The sequence below is a fragment of the Zingiber officinale genome, chromosome 7B (assembly GCF_018446385.1).
Source record: "Zingiber officinale cultivar Zhangliang chromosome 7B, Zo_v1.1, whole genome shotgun sequence".
NCBI lineage: Eukaryota > Viridiplantae > Streptophyta > Magnoliopsida > Zingiberales > Zingiberaceae > Zingiber > Zingiber officinale.
In genome coordinates, this window is record NC_055999.1 from 109780156 (window position 1) to 109794332 (window position 14177).

The window sequence follows — 14177 nt, forward strand, 5'->3', positions numbered from 1 at the left end:
ATCTCGAGCGACACCTCATCCTCCCAAGGGCCACCGACCTCTGAGGTCGAGAAGCTGAATGTAGACCTGGAGAAGAGTAAGAAACTTCTGGAAGTTGAGCGGAAAATCAGCAAATCAGGAGGTGATGCTGGCTCGACTCAACAAACAGGTCACCACTTTCGACAAGAAGATAGAGTCGACCACTGCCGGGAAGCAACGAACCATCAATGCCCTAGAATTGAAGAACAAGGAGGCCCGGAGGCCTTACCCAAAAGTTCAAGGAGGCCGAAGATTTTTTGGTGGTCGAGCAGAACAACCGCTCACTCAAAGAAAAGTCCCCCCGTGATCAACTTGTCTCCAAGGATGTTGCGCTAGGCGCCGCCAAGGATGAGCTGGAGGGATCTCGCGTGGCGTTGCGGATTTAGCAGGATGCCAAAGGGAGTAGGTTCGAAACCATGAAGCAAGTCTACCTCCGTTCGGATACATTCTGTGACAAGTTCACCGATCGGGCCCTTCAACTATTCGACTTGGCGATCGAAGGGACGATCGGCCAGCTTCATGAGGGGGCCACTTGCCAACCACTGTGACCGGCAAGGTCATAAGCTGGGACAAGCTTACAACCACTCTGTCGGATGACGTCCTAGACTATCTCGAGTGAGGCTGAGAGCTTTATCTTTGTACTCTCCCCCTTATAAATTTTGAAGTATCAATGCATGCTAGGCCGTTCGGCTGGCTTTTTCTTATTGTATTTGCTTTTTGGTTTTCCTCTTGTCATATTGTAGCCTCATAATTCCTCCGATCGACCGTGGTTTGTATGCGCATCTGCTCGATTCACTTTACTTTTCCAAGTATTTTGGTCCATTCTCCCGAACGGTCCGTTCATCTGAAAATTCAGGGGCTTTTGGGTAACCCTTATCCGCAGTCAATCGTTTGACAGCCCGTGTAGACTCAGGTCTGTCGTCGCTGCTTGACTATTTGATGAAGCCCCGGGTTTAACGTCACCGCTGGTTGCTCGACCATTGATGGAGCCGAGGGTTCAAGGTCGCCACTCGATCGTTGGTGGAGACTCGCGTTTAAGGTCGCTGCTTTGATCGTTGATGGAGACAAGAGTTTAAGGTCGCCGCACGATCGTTAATGGAGACTCGCGTTTAAGGTCGACGCTCGATCATTGATGGAAACACGCATTTAACATCGGTGCTCGATGGTTGATGGAGACACGCGTTTAACGTCGTCGCTCGACGATTGATGGAGACACGCGTTTAACGTCGCTGCTCAATGGTTGATGGAGACACGCTTTTAACGTCATCGATCGATGGTTGATGGAGACACACATTTAACATCGCCGCTCGACGGTTGATATATACTCGCACCCAAGTTTAAGGTCACCGCTCGACCGTTGAGGGAGATGCACTTAAAGAGGCCGTTGCTTTTTTTATTCAAACTTTACCCTGCATTCGGCAGATATATAGCAGCTACGAAATACAAGATTCATTTGTGCACCTCTCATTCAGCCCTGTAGGGTTGAAGATGGTTCGTGCTCCAGGGCCTCTCGAGCTGCCTCCCCTCTTCGTCCGCCAAATAGTAGGCGCCTGAACGGAGCTTCCGCATGACCTTGAACGGTCCCACCCATGGTGCCTCGAGTTTGGCGATGTCACCGACCAGCTTCACTTTCTTCCAGACGAGGTCGCCGACCTGGAAGGACCTCGGGATCACTCACCGATTATAATTCTACTTCATGCGCTGCTGGTAGGCCGTTATCCGAACGACGATTTTTTCCCTTCCTTTGTCCACCAAGTCGAGCTCCATCAACCTCCGTTCGGCGTTCCTTTCGTCGTAGTGCTGCACCCGATCGGATTCTACCCCAACCTCCACGGGGACCACTGCTTCGCCGCCATATACTAACTGAAATAGGGTTATGTCGATCACCTCTTTCATAGTCGTGCTGAGAGCTCATATCGTGCTGGGGACCTTGTTGACCCAGCTGTCTCCCATGTGGTTGAGCCGAGCGCACAAGACTCTGAGGATCTCCCGATTGGCGACTTCTGCTTGCCCGTTGTGTAACGACTCAGCTCCTCGATACTAATCTGTGAGCCGGATCGTTACATTAACTACTGAAGCTACTGTGCGGAAAACTGGGTAAAATAAAATTTCACTAACTGACTCGGTTAATCTGACAACTGATACACCATGCTGTTATAAAGAAGGATTCAAGACCCTTTCCGGTTGGTGTACATGTGCTAAGGAGGATACTTGACCTCCCATCTGAGCTAGGAACTCAGAACTAACTTCCCAGCTAGCTGCTGATCGATCCACGGATCGATCAACTTGCTACAATTCTGTGCCCTGCTGGATCGGTCGGTAGACCGATCCAGGTGTGTCTGGATCGGTCTGCAGACCGATCCAGGCACCTGGAAACGTTGGATGCCTTCTGTTCGATGTTGGATCGGTCGGCTGACCGATCCAGGGAGATACAGTAGGCTACTGTATCCATCTGGATCGGTCGGCTGACCGATCCAGGAAAAGGAATGGCACTGATCCAGTTTCTGATAGTCTGAAACGACATTAGAATTTCTGATTTCCAGCACTGATTCGTGCCAAAAATCGCATACACAAGTTCTAGATACATGAAAACACTCTAGCACGTAAATAATAACATTTTAAACATGATAATCTAAACAAAACATAGTTCACTAAGCTATAACACCTAGCAACAAGGCTAAGTCATAAAACTAGTCATGTTAAGTATCAAAACTGAAATGGAAGCGTATAGATCCCCAAGGATCTTTATTCCAAACCCCTTGCACACACACATCATCATAGCATCGCCCTCCAACCTCCGCTAGTCCACTTTTCTTTTACCGGTATCTGCAGTATAAGAAAAGTAGCATCTGTAAGCTTAAAGCTTAGTAAGAAACCATCTACCTCACTAAAACATGCAACGATGCGATTATGTTTTTAAATCATGCTGTTTGAAACATACTGAATATGCAAGCATGGCATGGTATCATACAAAGCATAAACTGGAACTGAAACATGACATAACATATAAATTGAACATGAAACTGAACTAGTCATACATATATCTAAATCTGTACATGAACTCAAATCATATAAACTGAACCTGAACTGAAAGCTAAATTAGTGTTCTCATCACTAGTTTCAAATTTGAAAACTATACATATAATAGATGAAAATACTAAACATGCTGTTGGGCCCTGACAACTGTACTTACTGTGCGCGCATCCCTACGAGACCCGGGATTGCAAGTTCCGAATCCAGCAGGGTTACTAGGTTATCTGAACCTAGGGACGACTGTGGGAGTCCAGCCCATGGATATCTGATCCAAGTACAGTGCCAACTGAATAAAAGTAAAATACTGAATACTGTTTTATTTTACTTTGCTGTTCTAGGTTATCTGAACCTAGAGCTAGGTTATCTGAACCTAGAGGCTACTGTGGGAGCCCACCCAATGGATATCTGATCCATATAGCTGTAATAACTGATAATAAACTGAATAAAATGTTTCTAATACATTTTACATGCTGTTAGGACGCCTACTAGTGCATCCTTCTGAACTGGGCATTCTACCGAATGCTTGGTGTGCACTAAAAGCACACCCTAAAACTGAAAACTGTAAAATTACTGAACTAACGCCAAAACTAACAAGCGAGAGCAATTATACTGCAGGTGAGGGGTTTCTTACCTCAATCGTAAGGTTTTCTTACGATTCTAACCGCTAGGTTTTCCGAAAAATTGCTCCGTTCGACGAACCGCTTACGTCCTCGCGTTCCTCTCGCGGAGGAGAACCTTTTTCGTGTTGGAGTCGTCGCCGGAAGATGTTCCCTTGACCCTTAGCTTGGTGTGTGCCGTGCGTGAGGAAGAGGGGAAGAGGAGAGGTGCGGCGGTGGTGTTAGGTCTCGGTGGAAAAGATGTTGCCGAACCAAGTTCTCCAAATAAACCAACTCCAACTTAAGTTTATTATTCATATCAAGTGGTTTAATGAACCCAACTCTAATATAAATATATTTGGTTCTCCTTTCTTTCAGCACGGCCCTGCTGGGTTCACCGGTTACTAGCATTATCCCTTACACCATAGGTCTCGGGTTTGATTCCCGCCTAAGCTATTTTGCGGTTCTAATTATTTTTGCTACTTCCGGTACTCCAAAAATTATGTAAAAATATCCTAAAAATCTAGAGAAATCATAGGATATTTCTAAAATAAATTCGGGAATTTTTCGGGCTTTACACGTTGCCTTAAGGGTAGGTCACCGAGGTGAAGGATTGTTAGATGTCATAGCCTTCACACCATTCTTTAAACTCCCGACTGACGAACTACCTCCCATTGTCGGACACGAGTCGGCGCGAGATTCCAAATCAGCAGATAATGTTCTGCCAAATAAATTTGGTGACCATCTACTTGGTGATTCTTACAAGCTGCTCGGCCTCTACCCACTTTGAGAAGTAGTCCACTGCCACCAGTAGAAACTTTCGCTGATCGGTCGCCATAGGGAAAGACCCCACGATGTTCATGCCCCATTGGTCAAATGGGCACGATACCGTGGACGCTTTCATCTCCTCGATCGGTCGGTGCGATATGTTGTGGTACTTCTGGCAAGATAGGCAAGTTGCCACCGTCCGAGCGGCATCCGCCTAGAGGATCAGCCAGAAGTATTTTTCGGGCCAATGCGTGTGCGCCCGGATGACCTCCGCAAGAGCCTTGGTGCACCTCATTCAGGATGTAATCAACATCTTCTGATCCGATGCACTTGAATAGGGGCCAGGAGAAGGCTTTCTTATAGAGTTGGTCGTCGATCAATGTGAATCGATTGACCCTTTTCTTTATCAAGCGAGCAGCTTCGAATCGGCAGGCACAATGCCCAAACGTAAGAATTCTGTCAGGGTCGCCCTCTAGTTATTCAGGAAGGTGATTTTCTCCATACGGTCGATGTGGGCCACCAGTGAGACTTGCTCGATCGGCTGACCTATGACAATCGACGTTAACGAGCTGGCCAGCTTCGCTAGCTCATCCACCTCTTGGTTCTCCGATCAGGTGGGGGGGGGGGGGGGGGGGGGTCTTCTATATAACCACTTCCTAGAAGTTGGCCTTCAACTTTTCAAAAGACTCTACATAGAGTCTTAGTCGTGTGATGCTTATTTCAAAGGCCCCAGATAGTTGTTGGGCGGTGAGCTGGGAATTCGAGTGAATGAGAACTTTATCGGCTCCCATGTGCCGAGTTACTTACAGGTCGGCTATCATTGCCTCATACTCTACTTCGTTGTTAGTAGCATGGTAGTCCAGCCAGATGGATAGATACATCCTGTCTTCCCGAGGTGAGATAAGGATTAAGTCGGTCTCGCTGTCCTACCGAGTGGACGAGTCATCCATATATATCTTCCACATCGCCGTCGGCTCGTCACTCTGGACTTCTATGACAAAATCTATCAGGGCTTGAGCCTTGATCGCCGCTCGGGGTTGATATTGGATGTCGAACTCGCTAAGTTTGATCGTCCACTTGATCAGCCGTCCGGACGCCTTAGGATTGAGGAGAACCCTCCCCAAAGCGTTGTTGGTCATTACTATTATTGAGTGCGCAAGTATGGGCGAAGCCTCCGTGCGACGAGTACCAGTGCATAGGCCAACTTTTTGAAACCGGTGTAGCGGAACTCAACATCCTTCAATATATGACTCAAAAAATATACAGGTTGCTGATATTGGTCGTTTTGCCTAACTAAAGCCGATCCAACGGCATGTTCGTTGGATGACAAATATATCCAGAGCGGCTCACTCGTGACTGGCTTGGCTAATACAGATAGTGAACTCAGATACTCCTTCAGCTCCTCTAGTGCCCGGTCACACTCGGCGTCCCATTGGAATTTTATGCCTTAGCGCAGTATCTTGAAAAATGGCAAGTTTCGATTGGATGACTTGGATATGAACCGGGATAGTGCCATGATCCGACCGATCAGCCTCTGAGCTTCCTTCGAATTCTGAGGCAGAGACATGTTCTGCAAAGCATGGACCTTGCTGGGATTGACTTCGATGCCCCGTTCGGTGACGTTGTAGCCTAGGAAGTGACCATTATTTGCGTCGAATAGACACTTGCTCGGGTTCAGCGTTAGTCTGTATACCTTTAGTTTCCGACAGGTTTCGTTAATATCTACGCATATGTCAACTGCTCGGAGGGATTTGATGAGTATGTCATCGACATATATCTCCATATTACGGTTGATCTACCGTCGGAACACTTTATTCATTAGCCTTTGGTAGGTGTCTCCGGCGTTCTTTAGTATGAACGACATGACGTTGTAGCAGTATGTTCTGTCGGTCGTGATGAAGCTGACCTTCTCTTGATCCTTACGGGTGAGCGGCACTTGATGGTATCCTTGATACACGTCGAGCATGCAGATTAGCTCGTAGCCCACCGTCGAGTCCACCAGTTGATCTATTCTAGGCAGCGGATAGAAGTCCTTCGGGCATGCCTTGTTTAAGTCGCGGAAGTCGATGCAGACCCACCATTTGTTGCCCGGCTTGGAAACTAGTACCACATTGGCCAGCCAGCTCGGGAATTGGACTTCCCTGATGTGGCTGGCCTCCAATAGCTTTTCTATCTCCACCCGGATGATCACGTTCTGCTCTGCACTGAAATATCTTTTTCTTTGTTTGACCAGCCGAGCGTTCGGTCGAACGTGAAGCTCATGCTGGGCCACGCTTGGGGAGATGCCAAGCAACTCATGTGTCTACCAAGCGAACACATTGTGATTCTCCTTGAGACAAGTGATCAGCTCCGCCTTCTTCTTCCCCTCCAGGTCAGCAACCACGAAGGTCGTGGCTTCTGACCCTCTTGGGTGGATCTGCACCTCCTCCTTTTCTTTATATGCAAAAGTGGGAGGTTTCTTGGTAATAACATTTACCTCTAGTTATGGAGTCTTCCGAGCTACTTTGGCCTCGGCTTTGACCATCTCCACCTAGCAGCGCCAAGCAACTAGTTGGTCGCCCTTGACCTCGTCCACCTGGTCGTCCACCGGGAACTTTATCTTCTGGCAGTAAGTGGATACTGCCGTCCGGGATTTGTTGAGTGCCGATCGGCCCAAAATAACATTGCAGCTGATGGTGCATCCACAACTATGAAGTTGGTGGTTCAGGTCCTCCTCAACGACTCCTCTCCCAACGAGATAGCTAATCTTGCTTGGTCGATCGACAATACTTCATTGCCTGTGAACCCATAGAGCGGGGTCGCCATGGGCAGCAGCTCGCTACGATCGATCTACAGGTGATCAAATGTCTTTTTAAAAATGATGTTCACTGAGCTCCTTTGTGTCGACAAAGGTATGGTGAATGGTGTAGTTGGTGATCACCGCTCGAATGATCAAAGCACCATCATAAGGGATTTTGACCCCTTCCAAATCGATGGGGCTGAAGCTGATCTGAGGCCCTTCAACCTTCTCCTTGCTACACCCTACGACATGGATCTCCAACCGTCGGGCGTATGATTTCCTGGCACGGTTGGAGTCATCGCCGATCGGCCCTCCGGTGATTATGCCCATCTCTCCCTGGGAAGCGTTGTTCTTGTTTTCCTCGTCCCGAGCAGACGACTTATTTCGCTCGACTGAGATCCTGGAGGGATCAGCTTCCTCCCTCCGCTGATGGTGATGGCACTTGAGCTCCCTTCTCTCTTCTCTTCGCTCGGTCGAGTGGTGATGATCCCATTGATCAGGAGATGGGGAGCGACGGCGATATCCCCTGGGGGTCGGTCGACTAACGAATGGTGTTAATCTTCGGCAATCTCGTGTGTTGTGTGTTGTCGAGTGGTGGAACAAACAAAATATGGGTGTCCATACCTTTCCCTTGGACGCCTTGGGTCGTGCGGATACCACATATTGTACGACGTGCGCCCTGGTCTCTTGGTGCGATCATGCTCCTTCAGCCCTCGGCCCCTTGGGCGGTAGATGGCTGCTAGCCGGTCGGTGCTCGGTTGACGCCTCTTTTCTTCTGGCCGCCTGGGCCTCTTCTACGTTGATGTATTCGTTGGCCTTTTTCAGCATGTGGTCGAAGTCCCGGGGCGGCTTCCTAATGAGTGACCGAAAGAAGTCCCCTTCGGCGAGCCCCTGGGTGAAAACATTCATCATGGTCTCGGACGTGATCGAGGGGATGTCCATGGCCACTTGGTTAAAGCGCCAGATGTACACTCGAAGCGTTTCCTTGGGCCCTTGTTTCAGGGCGAAGAGGCTGACGCTTGTCTTCTGGTAGTGTCGGCTGTTGGTGAAGTGGTGCTGGAAGGCAGTTCAGAAGTCTTTGAAGCTTCATATCGAGCCATCTGGCAGTCTTCTGAACCAACGCTGTGCCGATTCGGAGAGAATCGTGAGAAAGACTCTGCACTTTACTCCGTCCGTGTACTGGTGCAGCGTAGCCTCATTGTCGAACAGATCCAGGTGATCATCTGGGTCGGTCGTCCCATTGTACGTCCCGATCGCCAACGGGGTGTAGTGTCGAGGCAGACAATCTTGTAAAATCTCCTCTGAGAACTTCCTGTTGATCCGTTCGGGGGGCGCGGCACTTTGGGGCACTTTCCCTCTTCACGCATCCCGAACGGGCGCCTCGTCGGAAGATGATCCTCGCTCTTGATGTGCTTGGGCGATTTTCGAGGGGGTTTGGATCAGAGCCCGATGGAAGGGGATCAGCGCGGGCGGCGCTTCCCCTTGGGTGTCGGTCAACCTTCAGTTCTGCCCCCATATGAAGAGTTTCTCCGCTCGATCTTCTTGCCCCGCTCGCCTATCGGTTGTCGAGGTTGCTGGTTGCTGGTTGCGGTGCTGGTCGATTGGCTAGCGCTTGTTGTTGTTGCTCCATTATTTTTACTGCCCGTGCTTGCATGAGCATTTCCAGCTCCTCTTGAGTGAGCATCACGGTGGTAAGTCATCCAACATCTTCCATCTTCTCGGCTCAGATTCAGGTGACGTTCCCACAGACGACGCCAAATATGATCCTATCCAAAAGTCGGGGGGATGAATGTTGGGGATGTAACGCTCTGGTTGACCTCCGATGGACTTCGCTCCCGCCTGCAACCCAGGCAGCGTCAGTGCCAAGCCAGGGAAGGGGTCTCCGGTGATGGTCCTCCGATGCTTAAGTCAGTCTCCCGCGAACAAGAAGAAGCAAAGAGAACTATAACTTAACAGTATAGATCGCGAGAAAAGCATACCTCAACCAATGTCTGGACCCTCCCTTTATACAGGGCTCCTGTAGCGTGTGTGCATGTTTATTAAAGTGAGTACACTTTCCCAAGCTTTTCCTGAGAAGACATGTCAGTAAAGTGTCCCTAACATAGTACCTTAACGGACCAAACATATCTCTGAAGTGATAGTGGAAGCTTCCGCCATACGATTCTTTGTCCGACCATGCCGCCTGTTAAGTATTTGAAAAAAAAAAAAAAAAAAATCAAATCCACCCATGCCATCCACGTGCACTGCCCTCCCCCACACCCCCCTTTTTCTCTTCCTCTTTTCTTCTCTTCTCCACCGCTTCCCCACCGAAACTTGCAACCCTTTCTCCTCCTCCTCTTCTCTAGCGGCGATGAACGAGCAAATCTCTCCCTCTTCTTCTTCTCAAGCACAGCAGCCCTCTTCTTCTCCTCCAGCACTTTTTCTCCTCCTCTAGCAAGGGCAGAGAACTGTTTTCTCCGACCACTAGCCTTTGCTTCCTCTTCTCTGCTTCTCGGCAGCATCGTCGGAGCTCCTCGGAGTGTGTCAGAGCCCGCCGGACCATCAGAAAAGAGGGGAAAGCAAAGCCCTAGTTGCTGCCCTCTTTTCTAGCCCAACCACAGCAGCCATCGGAGCTAGTTGTGGCCTTCGCTGGAGCTCGCCGAGATCACCGGTGAGAAAGGGGAAAAAGTTTTTCCTTGCCCTTCACTATCACAGTAGCCTTCTTTGTGTTCAATCTTCCCTAACAGCCCTAGTTTCCTTTTGTTTCCTCCAACAGCAGCCCTAGCTGCTGTCCTTTTATTGGCAGCATCGTCGTTGTTCGCCGGAGCTTGCCGCAGCTTGCCGGAGTTGCCGACAAAGAACCTTATTTGCTGCCCTAATTTTCAGCAGCCACACAAAACCCTTAGAAGGTATATTTTAGGTTGCTTTTGGTTAAATTGATGTGTAGTTAGAAGAGTTATCTAGATTAGAACAGATGTTGTATTTAGGAATGCGAAGTGGTACGAGGTATCGAGATCAAAATAATTCACTGATTTTGAATCAGAGATAATGTGTAGATTTTAGGTCATTATTATTATTAGATAGTATTTTGATTATTTAAGTTATGTTTGATATTGTGTTTGTAGATCCGAGCTCGAGTGGAGCACGGTGACCTGCCGATACTCGGAGATTTTGCTGTATATAAGGTGGATACATCTACTCTTGTCTATTTCCTTGTGCATGAATAAATATATAAATTGGAATATGTATAGGTTATATTATTGTTTTCAAAATGGGGATTTAACTGATATTATAAATAGCGAAATGGGTTAAAATATTAAAATTATTGGAGGGTAAATAATTAATATTATTTCTTGTTCACATGTGGGTTTATATTGGGATTGATATGGGAAGGGTTGTGTTTTTTTAAAATTAAAGAAATATTCTGAATTACTCTTCTGTTGATACATTGTCTCTTTTGACTTGCTTGACCTTTCATACTTCATGCTTTTGATACTCTATCTGTTGATACTTGTAGCTTTTTATCTGTGGACCCTATAATGATAAATTAATAGATTTGATACGAAAATATTACCTTGATTGACCAATTAATATGAAAAGAGAATAATCATGATAAATAGATGAATATAATCATAACGGTGAATTAATAAAGATAATAAATGAAGAATTAAAAAGTGAAGACCATGAGCCTAGCTTTATACCAGAGCTCTATATTAGAGTACTGGACCGCCCACATGTTATTGTGGTAGCGCGGCGACCGCGGTCCAGAGTATCTGACCGTACACCCGAGGCGTGTTGGCGTGATGTAGCCCTCGGTCAGTGTTTATTATGTCTTCCACCGGTGAGGGCTGATAGCCCGTACGTCAGATGACGTATGCGACAGTTTTATACTCTTAGGAGGCTTTTAGCCTATCCATATGATATTTCACTCTGATGATCTTGGCTCCAGTGATTCACTTTTTAGTTGATTTATCAGATTCAGACTATTGATATACATGTGATCTTACCATGATAACTTAAAATAATAAGATTGAAGAATTGATTTTATTAACGATGACAAGTGATGATAAGGTGAAGATTCCAAACTCTATCTAAAAGTTTACCTGATTATAGATAATGAGAAGATAATTATACATATATATGTATAAATGTAGAACTTTAAGAATAATCCTAAAGTTGTAACAAAAGATGATGGTTTATTCTACTTCCTTGACTTCTTCAATAAGATTAAATTCATGCACATCTTTCTTGAGTATCCACTTAGCCATTTGGCTAATTTGCTACATTCCTTGGTCTCTAGTTTTGCAGACATAGGGATCCTTGTGATATTATAGTTGATTTTGGACTTTCATAGAGTTGCTCAGAGATCTCGACGTGCTGATTTTCTGGTTTGTTTTACTTTTGTTTCGCTGTATTTACATTTTGCACTTTTGTTACAGATGTCGTTTATCTGTATAGTAATTGTAGTCTATGGATAGATATATATAATTGATACATTTCGTGGTTATGTTGTTTCTATTTTATGTATGTTTCAGCCGTGTGGGCTGATGAATATGTTGTTTATGTTTATATATTGTGATGTATGTATGTATGCTTCATATTGTCACCGGTACAGGGGAGATGTTGTCGGATTTTTGTCTGGCAGGGACTCCTCTGGGGCGTGACAATTTTATTGGTATCAAAGCTCAGTTTTTCGTTTTTTTGTTCGTGGGTTTTGGTTTTATTTCAAGATTTTTTCGGTTTATGTAGTTCTCGATCAAAGACATTTTTATACAAGTCGAGTTGTATCTCTGAGCTATAGGATTTACGGGTCATTCTTTGTTTTAATTATCTTGATTATAAATGATTATTGAAAATTTTCATCTGATTTTATAGGCAATGCCACGAGCCCGTGGTCGCGGTTGGGGCAGTAGTCGTGCTCGTAGTCGCAGTCGTGGTTACGACAGTGGTAGTGGTCGCGGTCGTGGTCGTGCATGTCAGCGTGCCACTACTACTGATCATGGTTTGGATGAGGCTCCTATCTCCCCATCTGAGTTGATACCGGGAGCTCAGGTTGGTCCCAGTATTGGAGTTGGTGGTCAGACTGAGGGACAACCTCATCTTGTTGCAGCTCAGGTAGCCGTACCAGCCATTCCTACAGCATCGTTTATTATGGAAAAGGCCCGTATTCCTTTGCTTGCTAGTTCAGCAAAGGATCGTTTTACGCTGTTCCATGGAGGCACCGATCCTTGGGTGGCGCGTACATGGTTGGAGGATATTGAGGCCACTTTTGGGTACATGTCCTGTTCAGACACAGAAAAGGTAGAGCTAGCCGCTTATCATTTTCGAGGGCAAGCATCCACATGGTGGAAGATGCAAAAGACAGTCTTTGGGGATCAGATTATCTCTTGGCAGTCTTTTCGAGAGGCGTTCGAGAGACAGTATTTTCCTGCAGCATTTTGTGTTGCTCGACGCCAGGAATTCATGAGTCTCAAGCAGGGCGACCGAAGTGTGCTAGACTATAGTGCAGAATTTAGCAGACTTGCTGAGTTTTGCCCACATATGGTTGCTCAGGACTCAGACCGTATGTTTCACTTTACACAGGGACTGGCAGCATATATTCGGATCAGGATGTCTGGATTTCCTGTTACTACTTATCGAGAGGCACTTGATCGAGCCATATTTATTGAGATGACTCAGCAGCAAGTCTCTCAAGAAAGAGAAGCCAGCCGACAGACCTCGCAGAGCTCACACTCTAGACAACAGAGTCGAGGTCGTTGATCTCGTGGTCAGGATACGACTAGAGAGTCTTCACGGTCACGAAAGGTGGCCAAAGTATCACAGGGATCTAGTCGCCCAGTTCCATCACAGCGGGGCCAGATATCGGTGAAGTGTTTTCAATGTGGTGTACCAAATCACCTGGCATCAGAATATCCATTGGATAAGAGTATATGTTTTTATTGTAAACTGCCAGGACATATGCAGAAAGATTGCACTTTGAAGGCACAACATCAAGCAGGAGGATCACAGTCTCAGCAGGCTCGACCTACCTCACGACCTCCACAGTCTCGGCAGCAGAAAGGCCCGCAGAGATCTCAGCAGTCTCAGCCATGAAATCCCCCACCTACACAGTCTGCTCACCAGCCACAACTCTATCATTTGCAGTCCCAGGTGGAGAGTGAGTATCACTCAGTACCTCCACTTCAGCAGTATCTGCCAGCTCCATCTCAATACTTGCCAGCTCCATCTCAGCAGTACTTGCCAGCTCCATCTCAGCAGTATTTGGTGGCTCCACCCCAGCAGTACCTGCTATCTCCACCCCAGCAGTACTTATTACCTCCACCCCAGCAGTATCAGCCACCATTATCTTATCAGCCTTCGACCCAGTCATACCAGCCTTCGCAGGATCAGAGTCAGCCCTCTTCTTCTATCCAGAGGGGTCAGCCATCAGGTCTTGAGCCGGGTCATGTTTATGCTTTGACTCGTGAGGAGGCACAGCGAGCTGGAGGATCTGTTATCCGAGGTATTATTTCTGTTTATAATATTCCTGCGGATATATTGATAGATACGGGTAGCTCGCATTCTTTTATTTCTCCTGAGTTTGTATGCAAGATTAGGAGGGTCCCAACTCTTCGACCTTATGGATTATCAGTAGTGACACCATCAGGTGGAGTATTGATGTCAGATCAGGAGATCAAGAGTTGCCCTTTAACTTTTGATAGTCATATCCTTACTGTGGATCTACAAGTGCTAGAGATGATTGAATTCGATATTATTTTGGGTATGGATTGGTTGTCAGAGCATCATGCCACTGTCGATTGTCGAGCCAAAGTGGTGACTTTTCAACCCTTAGATCAATCATCATGGGAATTTATTGGGATCAATGATCGAGGGGTATCTATTATCTCAGCTCTCCAGGCTCAGCAGTTGTTGGCTCGGGGATGCAAGGGGTATCTCTTGTCTTTAGTAAGTTCCAATGTGGATAGTTCTGTCCAGCTTTCTGATGTCCACATAATACGTGAATA